Below are 14,130 nucleotides of genomic sequence, written 5' to 3'. Positions count from 1 at the left end.
CCAGAAATGTGTAATGTTAATTGCAAGTTGTTGTTGTTTTAAAAGTAATAGAGCATAAGGAGAGGAGGAGTATTTAGGGTAAGACAAAGGAAAGATGTGATTAATTTAGTTTGGATGATATTATTGGAGCAAAAATGCTATTCTGGTTTATCAAGCAAAAACTGGCCATCTTTTAAAGCAGACTGCTTGCTAATGGTCAGGAATGCTCAGTTGATTTTCCCCTCTCAATTGGAGCTAATGGTCAGAAGTGTTTCTTTAATGGTCAATCTATGTCAAGAGTAGGATCTGAGATTAGTTTTCCTGCTATAGCTGCACACATTCTCTGTTCTCCTTGTGGCAGAAAAAGTTGAAGTTTGAAATTGAAGGCACACAGACTGAGCCTTCAAATATAGGTAAGTGTTTAGCTATAACTGGAGAACCCTGGGATAGTAGCAACCTTGGGGATGTGGGAGCATCCATGCTGTTTGGAAATCGGATGCAGGATTAGCAGTTGTGCAGCCTGCTTGGTTCCAGTATGCTCCACCTCTATATTTGTGAACCAACAGATATTACAAAGATGCCATTCATTTCCTGTGTTCTCCCTCTCTCATAAGGGAGAGATACACCAATGGAACTGGGCAAGTGGGGTAAGCCTTTTCAGAAAGTTATAAATTTACATTTAGTTCAACTGTAAAACAGTTGAATAAAAATAGCTGTGATAATTCCAGAGCAGAAAGTAACAAGTGATTGCTCTTGTTTTAGTGAACAGGAGGCCTTAAATGTAGTCAAATTAACAGACCGAGAGTCTGCTCACACAAGCTGTCCTACCCAGGCTTGGGCAGCCCTACCTGGGTAGGGCTGCTCATGTGAAGCACTGGGATTGTGGCCGATACTGGTGCTGCCTCTCCAGGTAGCCTGAGGTTTTTACCTGGGCTTTCACCTGAGTAGAAGGGCACGAGCATGCCCTTTCGCCCAGGTCCCCAGTCATGTGTCTGCTTGGGCTGCAGGCACCGAAGCAGACACAGAGCAGCGGGGCACCTAGAGTGCCTGGCTGGAGGGGAAATCCCTCAGTGCACCATGCTCCTCGTGGGGGGGAGATCTGGAGGCTGGGCTGCTGAGCGCAGCATGGATTGTGTGGGCTCATGAGCCGTGCGGCCTATGAAGAAATGAAGATCATTTGGGGGGGTAGGAGCGCTCCTGCCTTTGCCCTCAGCCCTCCCTGCGTGGCGCAAAAAGGCCATGTGAACGACCTTCTATTTTTACTAGTGCTTGATGAGAAGCGGATGAAAAAAGCATCAAAAGCATGTAATTACAAGATAATGCATTTCAATGGCCCTATTTAAGGAAGCGCAGAAACATTAAGATAGCTCTAGGGCACCGTGAAAGAGGGAACTCCTTCTTACTCTTGGGATGGGACTCCTGACAAATGTGTTTGATTGGGGTTGGGAAAAGAATGTCACAAATACGTTTGTGCATGATTTAAATATTATTCTATGTATTTCTTATAGGACATGAAAGGACAGGATAATTCTAAAGAAATCAGCAAAGCACATCCTATATCACAGCAATTTGTGAAGGTAGGGACAGCTATTGTACTGAATTTTTTTGTCCATGATGGATGTACCCTCCTCATAAGACTCACATTTTCCTCTCATTGCAACAGAGGGACTTTTGTATATATATGGGTTTGTTTTTTTTAAAGTAACTTGTGGAGGGTCTACAGGATAATGCAACTCCCATAAAAACAACCCAAAGCGCCTTTGGTTTATATCACACGTACATATCTGGAATTTATGTTACTTGTGTAAAAATGTGTTTTGTCACATAAAATTGGACAAAACTTTTATGGGACTTACCCTTAAAATGATACCTCCTGAATTTGCAGATACATTAAAACAGATTATTTCTTCAGTCTTTTTAGTATCACTTGCATGTTTGAGCTGGAAAGCCGATCTAACTCATGCACATCTAATTCTATTCCAGTTGCTACCATACTAGCTAGACCGTTGCTGACTTTCCCTAACCTTCGTACATTGCTAGCAGGCATGGCCAATATAATGTTTTGGATACCACAGCTTTCATCTTTCATTAGCTATGCTTCTTGTAAACAAATGAGATCAATCATCTGTAAATACTTAAGCATTTCCAAATCTAGGGTAGTGGTAGACCAACCAGCAATGTTCCATGACACAAATTTTAGTATTAAAAATTTAAATCTAAAATTTAAATTTAAAACTATTAAAAAATCTGAGTTGGAGAGACTGCATGCTCAGCAACTGACAATCTCTTCTTAACACTGGACTTGCATATAACCTCAAATAGCTCTTAATTTCTGGCTTATATTTGAATTTTTATTGTTTGTCCTTTTCCATTGCTGCACAGTTTTTACACATGTACTGTATTTGTTGAAAATATATATATTTTTTAAAAAATCAAATCAGTGTTTATATATTTTGCTATTTGAAGATTGATCAGCTTCACTTACATTGATTCCAAACTATCTAAGTTCCTTCATTGATTGTTCCATTCAGACAGACACACCAGGTGAGGAAAGAGAACAACAGAATTCCTACAATAATTGGTTTACTTGCATGGTGCATTATGGGATTTCTGGGGGGTTGGGGCAATGCATCCCAGCCTTGACCCTCCATCACTGGTGGGGAATGCTGTAGTCCATGTGGGAACGTGATCTGTGTGCCCAGCATGGATGGGGCAATTATCTGCAAGGGAAGTAAGATTTTACAGCCTTCCTCCCCACACGCCCCAAGCCCGTTCTCATAGATCACTGTCCCAATTTATTAAGAAGGCCACCAATATGACCCCAAAAATCTTCATATCAATTAGATGTGGCCTCCAAAATGTTTAATAAATATCTTCTTCAAAAATTGGAACAGTGAGAGGAAGAAAATCAATTCTTCCAGGAAGAACAGGCGGGTTTTCAAAAAGGGCAAACAACAATTGACCAATGCTTCATTCTGCAACACGTGGGGGGGGGGGGGATAAAGCTGCCCCCCACAAAAATGTATATGCAGCCTTTGTGGATTTGTCATCTGCTGTTGATTTGGTGGATAGGCAAAGATTATGGGTTGAAATTTCAGTGACCAACATGGGAAAGTTCATGTTGATGCAGAAATGGCATCATTATAATATCATGTGGAAGAAACTAGTGCCCATAGGAGCATTTTTAGAGGAGATCAAAATAAATAGGGAAGAAACAGGGCTGCATATTAGCGCATTTCTTCATTATTAAATTGTACATCAGTGATGCCTTATCAAAAGTCTCATCTTCTTCTTTTGTTTCAACTATCCACAGCGGGACAGGAAATAGCAATTCTTCTCTATGCAGATTAAATGGGTCTGAAAAGGATGCTAAAAAAAAGTTTGGTGAATACTGTCAGTCTAAGATATTAACCATATATTATCAAAGAACCAAAGTGGTCATCTTTGGCAGAAAGACACACACACACACACACACACACACACACACATGGAATATTGATGGTCATGAGATAGAACAAGGCCATTCATTCAAATACCTCAGCATACATTTTGATGAACAACTCACCTGGAATAACCACACATTGGCAACCAAGCTCTCCATTACTCAAACTTCTTCTTCTTATTATTATTATTATTTTATTTTACCTACTCTTATGGGTAAAGAGTGGGTAAAATAATACCCACTCTTATATCCCACACTTTATATCCCACTCTTCCTCCAAGGAGCCCAGAGCAGTGTACTGTTAGAGGTTGTTGATTTTTACCCACAATAGGTAAAACAGCAGAGCACTAAGGAATGAGCACACACTCCAGTTACAGAGTAGGTAGCAGAGGATGGTTTGGATATTGCAGCTATTTAGAGAAAACACATGGAGATCCTTGTATGACTAAACACTAAACATTTATTGGTTAAATACACTTAGATAGGAAAGACCTATCTCTAATCTAAAGGACTACATAGTGGATAGGTAAGGAGAGAGAGATGTTTCCATCTGCTCTCTAGGAGGAAAGGAAGGATTGTGACTCAGCACAGGAAGTGCTGCAGAGTCAGTTCAGGGGTCATAGAGTAGGGACAGATAGGGAGACCCTGACTCACTGTCTCTACTCCCAATGCCCCTAGTGGTCATTAGGACAGTAGGTGCAAAAGGTCGATGCACTGGAAGTTTATCTCCAACATGTACTACATACTTAAGTTTCTCCTCACAACAACCCTGTGAAATAGGCAAGGCTGAGAGAGAAGTGACTGGCCCAGAGTCACCCAACAAGTATCATGGTTGAACGGGGATTTGAACTCCCCATTTACATTGTATACTTTACACTGTATACTTAAAAAATATTTTATAGTAAGGGTGATCAACTTGTGGAGCAAAATCTATGTAGGAAAAGCTGTCGGCCAACTGATGTATGGCTCAGAGATATGGGGAATAGGTAAAATTAAAGGCCTCAAGGTCCTGCAGAATAAATCCAGCAGAAGACTTCTGGCCCTAGCTCCAGGGATCCCAGTCCAAATTTGCATGTGCAGGGACAGCACTAACCTCTATCTCAGCAAGGAGTGAAAAATCAATCCTGCAGTATCATGGGAAACTGACTTAGATGCCAGAAAATCATCTCCCTGTCCAATGTTATCAAGACCAGTTAAGGATTGGGGGTTGGGCACAGATTTGCCAAATGTGATCAGAAAAATATTTTCCCACATCAGAGCTTACTTTAATTACTGAATCAAATGCCAAAATGAGGAAGTGAATATATTACTATGATTCAGGCATTGCCATGGAAAGAAGCAAGCATTCACACTTTTCCAGATGCTTTGCCTCTTTCAAGGAAAACCTTGACAGACATTCCTATTTACAGGAGTTAATGGTTTCCATGCTGAGGAAAGTGTTTTCCATCAGCATACCTTGATGGGAGGTATCTTAAAATAACTTTGGCATCCCACAAATGTATCTGGGTCATCTCGGAGAGACCATATCACTCCTATCTTAAAAGATCTACACGGGTTGCCAAAAGGTTTCCAGGCAACAGGGACATAGCCCCCATTGTGTGAACGGGTTCAAAGAACCCAGGGCGCCAATGAAAAAAGGCCGCCAAGCCCCGTGGTTCGGGCTCCATAGGAGCCCAGAGCGAACTCCCCCCTCCCACGCTCGGGCCACCGAGAGCCTGGGCAAACTGTCCGCTAGTTATTTCAGGCAGTGCAGAAATAATCCCTCTCTGGAGGGAGAGAAAAGGGGAAAATGTCCTATCAGGCAGCCAACGCTGCCTGAAATGATGAGGGGAGAGCTCGCTTGGGCTCTCGGCAGCCCAGGCCAAACTCCCTTTGCATGTGACGTCACACGCAAAGGGGCGTGGACCGGGATGCTGAGAGCTCGAGCCACGCCCCTGTGTGTGTGACATCACGTGCATGGGCGTACGTGGTGGGGGCAGCCGAGTGGGGCTGGACCCAGGCCACCGTTCGGCTGGCTGCATGCCTTCCGGGCAAAGTACAAGGTTTTGGTTATAACCTATAAAGCCCTAAGCAGCTTGGGCCCTGGGTATTTAAGAGAATGCCTTCTTCACTATGGACCACAACGCTCAATGAGATCATCTGGAGAGGTTTGTCTGCAGTTGCTACCGGCTCATCTGGTGGCTACTCAGGGATGGGCCTTCTCCATTGCTGCCCCGAGGCTTTGGAACATGCTTCCTGCTGAAATAAGAGCCTCCCCATCTCTTACAACTTTTAAAAAGACAGTCAAGAGGCATTTGTTCACCCAGGCTTTTAATTAGTTTAAAACTGCAATTAATTAGTTTAATTAATTAATTAAAACTGCAATTAATTAGTTTTGGGAAGTGAGCGGGAAGAGCGGGCTAAGCCCGCTCTCCCCACTCACGAGTGGGGAGGGAGCCCTGGGCGGCCAGATCGGCCGCCCACACGATGGCCAGCTCTGAGATGGAGCCGGTGGGGGCTGGGGAGCCTGGGGGCTGCGTGGCCCCTGGAAGCCCCAGTATGCCCTGCGTGAGTGCACAGGGCATACTGGGGAGACCCCAGAGCTGGGAGGCTGCTTTTAAGCCTCCGGCCGGGGGTCTACTCATGAGTAGTCGCGGCGCGGAGCAGTGGCACGGCTACTCATGAGCAGATAGTCCGGGTTTGCGGAGCACTCGCTCTGCAAACCCGGGCTAAGGGGTGGGCTACAGGAGCGGGTTAGCTGCTCCAGAACCACTGGGCTCGGCTGCGAGCCCAGTGGTTCTTATGATCACAAAAGTCAGGCTAGGATTTTCCTAGCCCGATTTTTGTGATCGTAAGAATAGCCCCATAGTTTTAATTGTGTTTTTAATAGTTGTAATGTTTTAAATTTTAATGGTTGTAACATTTTAATCTTTTTATCTGTTGCTTTTATTGTTTTGTTATAAACCGCCCAGAGACTTGCATTCTGGGCAGTATACAAATAGCACTTACATTTATATACCGCTCTATAGCCGGAGCTCTCTAAGTGGTTTACAATGATTAGCATATTGCCCCCAACATTCTGGGTACTCATTTTACCGACCTCAGAAGGATGGAAGGCTGAGTCAACCTTGAGCCCCTGGTCAGGATCGAACTTGTAACCTTCTGGTTACAGGGCGGCAGTTTTACCACTGCGCCACCAGGGGCTCAAATGTGTGAAACAAAATAATAAAATAAATAGATCTGTGGAAGTGGGTTCACTCAGGATATTTTGCACTACCTGCAGTATTGCAGGCTGTATTCGGATCCCAGAAAGAACTTACTGAGGCCATTCTCATGACACAAGCTAGTTGGATAGGAGAGAGTTTACCCAAGCAGCCCATGTCATCTAGGCCATCAAGAGACCCCCTGACCCAGATGCTGAAGATCCAGGTAGCCCAAATCTGCTACCCTGGCAAAAAGTGAGGTAGGAGGGGAAAGGAGTCTGTCATACTTCACTTTTTGGTTGTCTGCAGTACCGCGGCTCTGAAAATGGCTGCTAGGAGTGGCAGCTGTAGAGCGCTGTGGAAAGCACAGCCAGGGAGAGCAACGCTGCTGCATTGCTGCATGCTACCTCTCCACTGCCTGTGTGGTACACTGTGGGATGTAGGAAAACTTCCTCCTTTTGAGTCACTGCCATGTCATTGGGCACATGAGCGGTAGAGCCGTGAGGAGGTTGTGTGAATGACCTCACTGTCTCATTTGATCAGACGGTATGGCCTGACAGAGGAAGAGTTGGTCATCAATTGCTTGGCAGATTCTTATGTTACTCAAAACTTAACTAAGTTTGATGCCCCCTTTTCCTGTATATCGCTAGCAGCATAGCATGTGGGCCTTAATCTCTCTCCCTGATGGATTTCCTAAACAAACTACTTTATTTAGAACTTTAACTCCATGGCTCCAGACAACATTAATTATCAGTGCTCTCTTTACCTGTGCACTTCCTCTGCAGCTGGGGTAGATAAAGAAATCTCCCCTCCAAGTTCTCTAACATGATGTATCCCAAGAACTTCAATCTCACAAAACAAAAATAACATAAGGATATGAGGGTAGTGACTGAAGACATCAAAGAGTTCCTCACTCTCTTTGATGGCAGTGTGAACAAGGAACACGTCTTCATTATCAGTTCTGAAAAAGCTGCATCAGCTGCAACTAGGGATTTCCTCCTGGAAAAGCCAAAGGAACTGAGGAGCATTGTCAGGAAACATGTATTGCTGAGGTAGATTCTGTTAGAGGTTGTTGATTTTTACCCACAATAGGTAAAACAGCAGAGCACTAAGGAATGAGCACACACTCCAGTTACAGAGTAGGTAGCAGAGGATGGTTTGGATATTGCAGCTCTTTAGAGAAAACACATGGAGATCCTTGTATGACTAAACACTAAATATTTATTGGTTAAATACACTTAGATAGGAAAGACCTATCTCTAATCTAAAGAACTACATAGTGGATAGGTAAGGAGAGAGAGAGAGAGATGTTCCCATCTGCTCTCTAGGAGGAAAGGAAGGATTGTGACTCAGCACAGGAAGTGCTGCAGAGTCAGTTCAGGGGTCACAGAGTAGGGACAGATAGGGAGACCCTGACTCACTGTCTCTACTCCCAATGCCCCTAGTGGTCATTAGGACAGTTGGTGCAAAAGGTTGATGCACTGGAAGTTCATCTCCAACAGATTCTGATAGATTTGCACACCCTTGTGAGACAGAGGGTGTCTAATTTTGCTTCAAGACGTGTGAAGACAGGGGAAAATGTTAATGGGAAAGTCCTTCAAATAAAGCCAGAGAGAGAATTGTGATTTTTTTTTTTAAAGACACTTGAAATAAAAGTGGGCCTGGCACAAGTGAAGCCCAGCCTGGGTTAGGTTGTACATGAGAACCACTGGGGCTGGGGTTGGCCCCGGCAGGGCAGCGTAGCACAGCCGAGCCGTGCTTCGAAGCCCAGCTCTTAGCCAGGGTTAAGGGCTCGAGCAAGATTCGGGATCTTATGTTCACTGAAGCTATGTTTTGCCCCAGCAGACACAGAGACAGGTGCCTAGACTGGCTGTCTCCCGGGGCAATCCCCCAATGCATAGTGTGTGTCACGCTGTGCATTGTGGGATCTCCGGAGCTCCACACTGCAGCATGCAGGGCAATTCATCTGGGTACACAGTCCATGCTCCCAGCAACAAAACAGTACTCATGGAGGCGGGGGGAGGTGAGTTTAGCCAGCCTTCCCTCCTGCCCATCCGCCGCCCCGCCTGCTCGGTCCTGTGAATGACCTCATTATGTTCAAAATAATCATTTCACAGAAATCTGAAATGACACAAAATAAGTTACATGGAAGATAGAAGATTTCAGTTCAAGATTTCTGGTACAGCTCAGCAAAGCCCAGTTGGCTTTTTGAAGGCACTCAGGTCTGATTGGAGTCCAAGTTGCAATCTGGAGCATGCACAGAATTTGTTGCAGGAGAACTGCCTACTGCTCACTCGATATATCCCTTCACATCTGGGGCCTTTTGTGTTCTAGCCCAGCCTGAAGAAGAGCAAAGGCAATTGAAGAGGACCCTGGTTTGAGGGACACACACAGAGAGTGCCCGGTTCTTTCCTTCTGGTGGCAGCCTGGCAGGTGAGTGGGAAGGCAATCCAAGGACGTGCTTGCAGCAAATGCCAGGGGCGGGGCGGGGGGGGGGGGACCAGGAGGCAGATCCAGTGAGAGACTTCACTAATTACTTCTGAAATGTGTTCTGCTACTTATTTGGCTTTGTATAACATAATCATTTTGATGGTGGGTTTTTAAAAATAAATAAATAAATAAATAAATAAATAAATAATATATGCTTATATGTTTTGTTTAAGGTGTTTCTATTGACTTGGAAGATATATTGATACTGTATTAAACTGTGATCAAGACAGGACTCTCTCTTTCAAACTCCATTCAGAAGATATAGCGCAGAAGAATCTGAAACTTGAAAATTAATGCTAAGCCTCTCTATTAGATTACGATGTTATAGCATGTTATCTAGCTATGAGTTTTTATTTATAGATAATGTTAATTAAGATTGCATGTTTCCCAGGTTTTGTTTGTGTGTTCTTAGTTTTGGAGTGCTCCCCTCCTTGGTAATCATTCCGTATAGAGACATTGGCCACATGGATCAGAACCGTTGGAAGGCTTTCAGGGATTCACTAAAATGATTTTTACTGTTTGATAGTGTAAAATACTGTTTGTAATGAGAAGCTGAGTGAGGGCAAAAATGAGTGACAGCTGACGCGAGAGATGCAATATTGGGCAGAGTAAGTGTGAATGGCAGACTGGAGTATCAGAGAGTGTGACAGTGAGGAGTGATGGTTGAGAAGACAGTTTAAGGATTAAGGATATCTAAGAGAGATTGGTGAAATGGAAAGCTGATTAAAGAATAATGCTAGTTATAAAGGGTATTAACATGCACAGCCTAACCCAGGCTAGGGCAGCCCAGCCTAGGTTAGGCTGTGCGTATGAAGCACCAGGAGTGAAGTTGATCCTGGCGCTGCACCCGCACCCAGCCAGATTTACAAGCCCAGTGTTTAGCCGAGGTTAAGCAAACCTCACTTAACCTCAGCCAGTGATCGTGTGGGCAATGGCTGCTGGGTTAAACAGACACCACCACCCCAGCCCACCGCCATTTCCGGCAGTGAGCCAGCGGGGAGGAGTGGCTGCACCAAGTGCGGCAGCGGCTGCTCTAATGAGAGCTTCAGCTGCAGCTGCGGGAAGGGAAAAGTCCTCCTGCTCCCAACATCTCCTTTCGCCGCACTGCTGCTCATGTGGGTGCACAGTGTGGCGGAGGGGAGGACGGCAGCTGCTCGTCTGTTGTGGAACGCAGGGGAGCTCCTGCCTTCCCTGCAGCCTGCCCAGCCTCCCCGTCAATGTCATGTGCACAACCTCATAATACAGTTTGTTAGAAACCTTGCTTCATTTATCTATCGACTGCCTGCCTGTTCCCGTAGTCGCGTATCTCATCTCAGGCCCTGCTCAGGACCCTGCCACTAACAGGGATCCAATTGGCGGGGACTAGAGACAGGGCCTTTTCGGTGGTGGCCCCTCAGCTTTGGGACACCCTTCCTGAAAAGCTTTGCCATGCTCCCTTCCTCAGTGTTTTTAAAAAACATCTTAAAACACACCTTTTTAAGGAGGCTTTTTAATGTTCCAATATTATTATTTTGTTATATCTGGTAGGTTCTTTAGCTTTTTATAATTTTCAGTTTTAATTTGAACCTAATGATTATGGTTTTTAATCTGACAACTTCTTTTTTCTTTTCTTGTTTAATTTAGTTAATTATATTACTTTTATTCTATCTTGTGTCTGTCTTATTGTTGTGAGCCGCCCCGAAGAGTAGTGCACTGGAGGGGCGGGGTATAAATATTGTAAATAAATAAATAATCCTCAATTTAAAGCACATATGTGTTTGGGTCTGGGTATATTCTGAGCACAGTGTATTCAGTTACATGTTTTTCCCTTCATAGGGGAGTTCTGCTGATCTCTAACTCAGTAGGCAGTGGCACCTACTTATTTGGAGGTAGGTTTTGGGGAGACTAGACTCAGTGGTCAGGCATGGTCTTAACTTGGCTTACTAGGGCTGTGCAATCATGTCAGTCCAATAAGAATATTGGATTGATATGCCCACTACTCCACCACTAAAGGATTTCCAATACAATAGTAGGGAACCCAGATGGTTGGAAGACTTTCTTTCCGAACTAGTTCCAAACTGGTTTTTAAGGCCTGAACCCCCAAAATCGGGGGGATGAGGGGCGAAGGTAACCCCCCAGGAAGCACCCAGTGGCACAGTGTGTTGGAGACAATCCCTCCAAGCCAGCTCCAGACCTGGTTTTTGAGCACTGCAAGTGCTTGGAGTGGAGGAAGTGGAGTGCTTCCTGGGGAGCAACCTTGGTCCCTGCCCACCCCAATTTCAGGGATGCAGTCCTTTCAATCCACTTTCTCTCCAAGCCAGCTTCCAATAAGGAATATCAGTAAAATATTGGGTTGATGCCCACCCAATACTGATAGAGTTAGGGAGGCTTCTAAAACAACAACATGTGTTTGTTTGTTTGTTTATTTGTTCATTCGTTCATTCATTCATTCAAGGATGGATGGATGGAATCAGCACTGATCCAGTATTTCTGGTGGTGCACAGACCTATGGCTTACTACTTGATGTCTGGAGTTCAGAGCCATGAGCAAGGCCCCAGGTATATCACACTCTTATATGCAGATAATTGAGAGGCGCGCCTCGGTGAGGCCTGCAGGGAGAGCGGGCTTAGCCTGCTCACGCTGCAGATGATCATGCCCAGAGCTCAGGGCAGCCCACATGACTGCCGGCTCCGTCACAGAGCTGGTGGGGGCTGTGGGGATCGGGGGCCGTCTGGCCCCCAGAAGTCCCAGGATGCCCTGCACACTTGCATCCTCCCCAGAATGCGTGGGGCATTCTGGGGGGACCCCCCAAGCCCAGGAGGCTGCTTGCAGCCTCCCGGTCGGGGGTCTACTCATGTGTTGCTGAGTTGCCATAGCAGCACACGAGCAATAAAATGAGGTTAACTGAGCGCTCACTCTGTGAATTAGGTGGGCTAGCCCCCTGGGAACCACCAGGCTTGCCCGCGATCCCAGTGGTTCCCACAATTGGTAGAAAGCGGGCTAGGCTCCCTTAGCCCGCTTTCTACTGATAGTGAGAACAGCTTCATAGCATTTATATTCACTAAACCAAATACACTTCTTTCCCAGCCGTTGTGGAAATCTTGCAGGCATTTAGCCAGTTGCTGGGTACAAGATTAATTTACATACGTAAGATTTTTTGCAGCAGTAGTTTATATAGATTATTGGCCAACATCTGTAATTGCCAATGAGACAGCTTTCAGATAGAAATACAGTGGCATTAGATATCTGGGGATTATACTTTTGGATGGCTTTGCTTCCTCAGCTCAGGGCTACTTACTTATTTACATATTTAAAATATTTCTATCCTGTGCCTCCACACACGCATCTTAGGGCAGCTTAGAAAAGATAAAATTAGCGACAAAACAACCACCAACACCATCTAAAGCTTATCTAAATAAAAAAGTCTGCATTTGCTGTCTAAAACAGGGGAGCGAAGGAGCCAACTGAGCCTCCCTTGGGTGAGCATTCCAAAGCGAGTGGATTACAACAGAGAAAGTCCTGCCCTGCGTGTCCACCAAGGAAACCTCTGCCTGGAGGCAGCACATGCACGAGGCCCCCGTTGGATCTTCTAAGGCAAGCAGTTTCATGTGGGAGAAGGTGCTCTTTCCGGTACCATGGTCCTAAATCGTGAAGGGTTTTAATCATCAACACCTTGAATTGCATTTAGAAATCACTTATGGAACTTTAATGTGTTGGCACACCAGAAAATTTGCTTCATTGCAATGATACATCCAGGCATTAGTGGCAGAAGCATTTTCATGGGCATTATGCTTGCAAAATAGATGTGCCCTTTCAGAATTTCTGTTGCAGTGAAATTTATTTTCCCCTTAAAAGTAAGCATTTGAGGCAACACTTTATAGTGAAATGAATTCTATATCCAAATGCAGGCATTATTCAACAAAGCCTGCATTATTTGTTCTGGCATTTTGGCGAAAGTAACATTAGAAGGTTGTTCTCACAAGCAGCCTAGCCTCCATCTGGATCCTGGCACTCCTGCCCAGCCAAACCCAACAACTAAGCCCGGCCTTTAGCCAAGGTTAAGAGTACGAGCATGCCCTTAAACCAGCTGTTGGGATCATGTGTGAGCACAGGCTGCTTGCAGCCTGAGTGCATACAGAGATGGGCACCTAGAGCACCCATCTCATAGAGGTATCCACCAATGCAGTGTGCTCGTCACACGGTACATTGTGGGATACCCAGAGGATGGAACGCAGTATCCCGGCCTGCAGAGATCTGTGCTGCTCCAAGCAGCGCTGATTGTGTGAGTGTACAGCAGAATGCCTGAAGAGGAAGTGCACTATCATCTGGGGGGAAGGTGAGTGGGACCCTGCCTCCCCCCCGCCCACCGCACACACGTCTGGTTGTGTGAATACCCTTTAGATTTACTATCCTTTTAACCTCCTTTATGTACTTTCATCTTTCATACCAGTAAAATATTGCCACTTACAGAAAATGATTGTCTTTGGAACAGAGCATAAAAACTAGTAAGCAAATAATACAAAGCTCTGGTTATTAAAGCTCTGATGGGAAGGGAAAATCTTAGTAATGTACATTTGGATGCTGCAACAAATGTCCTACTTTTCTCTCCTCTCAGAGAAGTTTTACAGTTGTTTGCGGTCCTGAAGCATATAACATGGCTTGTACTTTCAGATTATTTGTACATTTGGATGCTGCAACAAATGTCCTACTTTTCTCTCCTCTCAGAGAAGTTTTACAGTTGTTTGCGGTCCTGAAGCATATAACATGGCTTGTACTTTCAGATTATTTTTTTCACAGGGAGTTGTGCACTTGTATTTTAATTTTGATATGTGGCATATAAAATGGGCATATTTCATTACAATGATTTAGCTATTGTGTCCTTAGAAATATTCACATGATTATTTTATGAAACCCTCTTTAATGGTGGTCCTGTGACAATGCAGATGAATTCTGTTGGCACTTTCTGTACTTGGCCAATAATTTTGGCAATATCCAGGACTTTGTCTGCCAAATGTGTATCCCTACTGACTCACCAATAAGACTGAGCCAGCACGAAAC

The 14,130-nt window shown here is 44.8% G+C and overlaps 1 long non-coding RNA gene across 1 annotated transcript; it reads left to right on the top strand.

Annotated features, from left to right (window-relative positions):
* Positions 1-299: 299 nt before the first annotated feature.
* LOC128345452 (uncharacterized) lies at positions 300-9,029 on the top strand. The gene is made up of 3 exons (XR_008316482.1): positions 300-392; positions 1,488-1,556; positions 8,938-9,029. It is a non-coding gene; the product is annotated as an uncharacterized LOC128345452 (long non-coding RNA).
* Positions 9,030-14,130: the final 5,101 nt, after the last annotated feature.

The sequence above is a fragment of the Hemicordylus capensis genome, chromosome 2 (assembly GCF_027244095.1).
Source record: "Hemicordylus capensis ecotype Gifberg chromosome 2, rHemCap1.1.pri, whole genome shotgun sequence".
In the NCBI taxonomy this organism is placed as follows: domain Eukaryota; kingdom Metazoa; phylum Chordata; class Lepidosauria; order Squamata; family Cordylidae; genus Hemicordylus; species Hemicordylus capensis.
The sequence above is the reverse complement of the archived record's forward strand: the minus strand, read 5'-3'. Positions and strand labels throughout refer to the sequence as shown.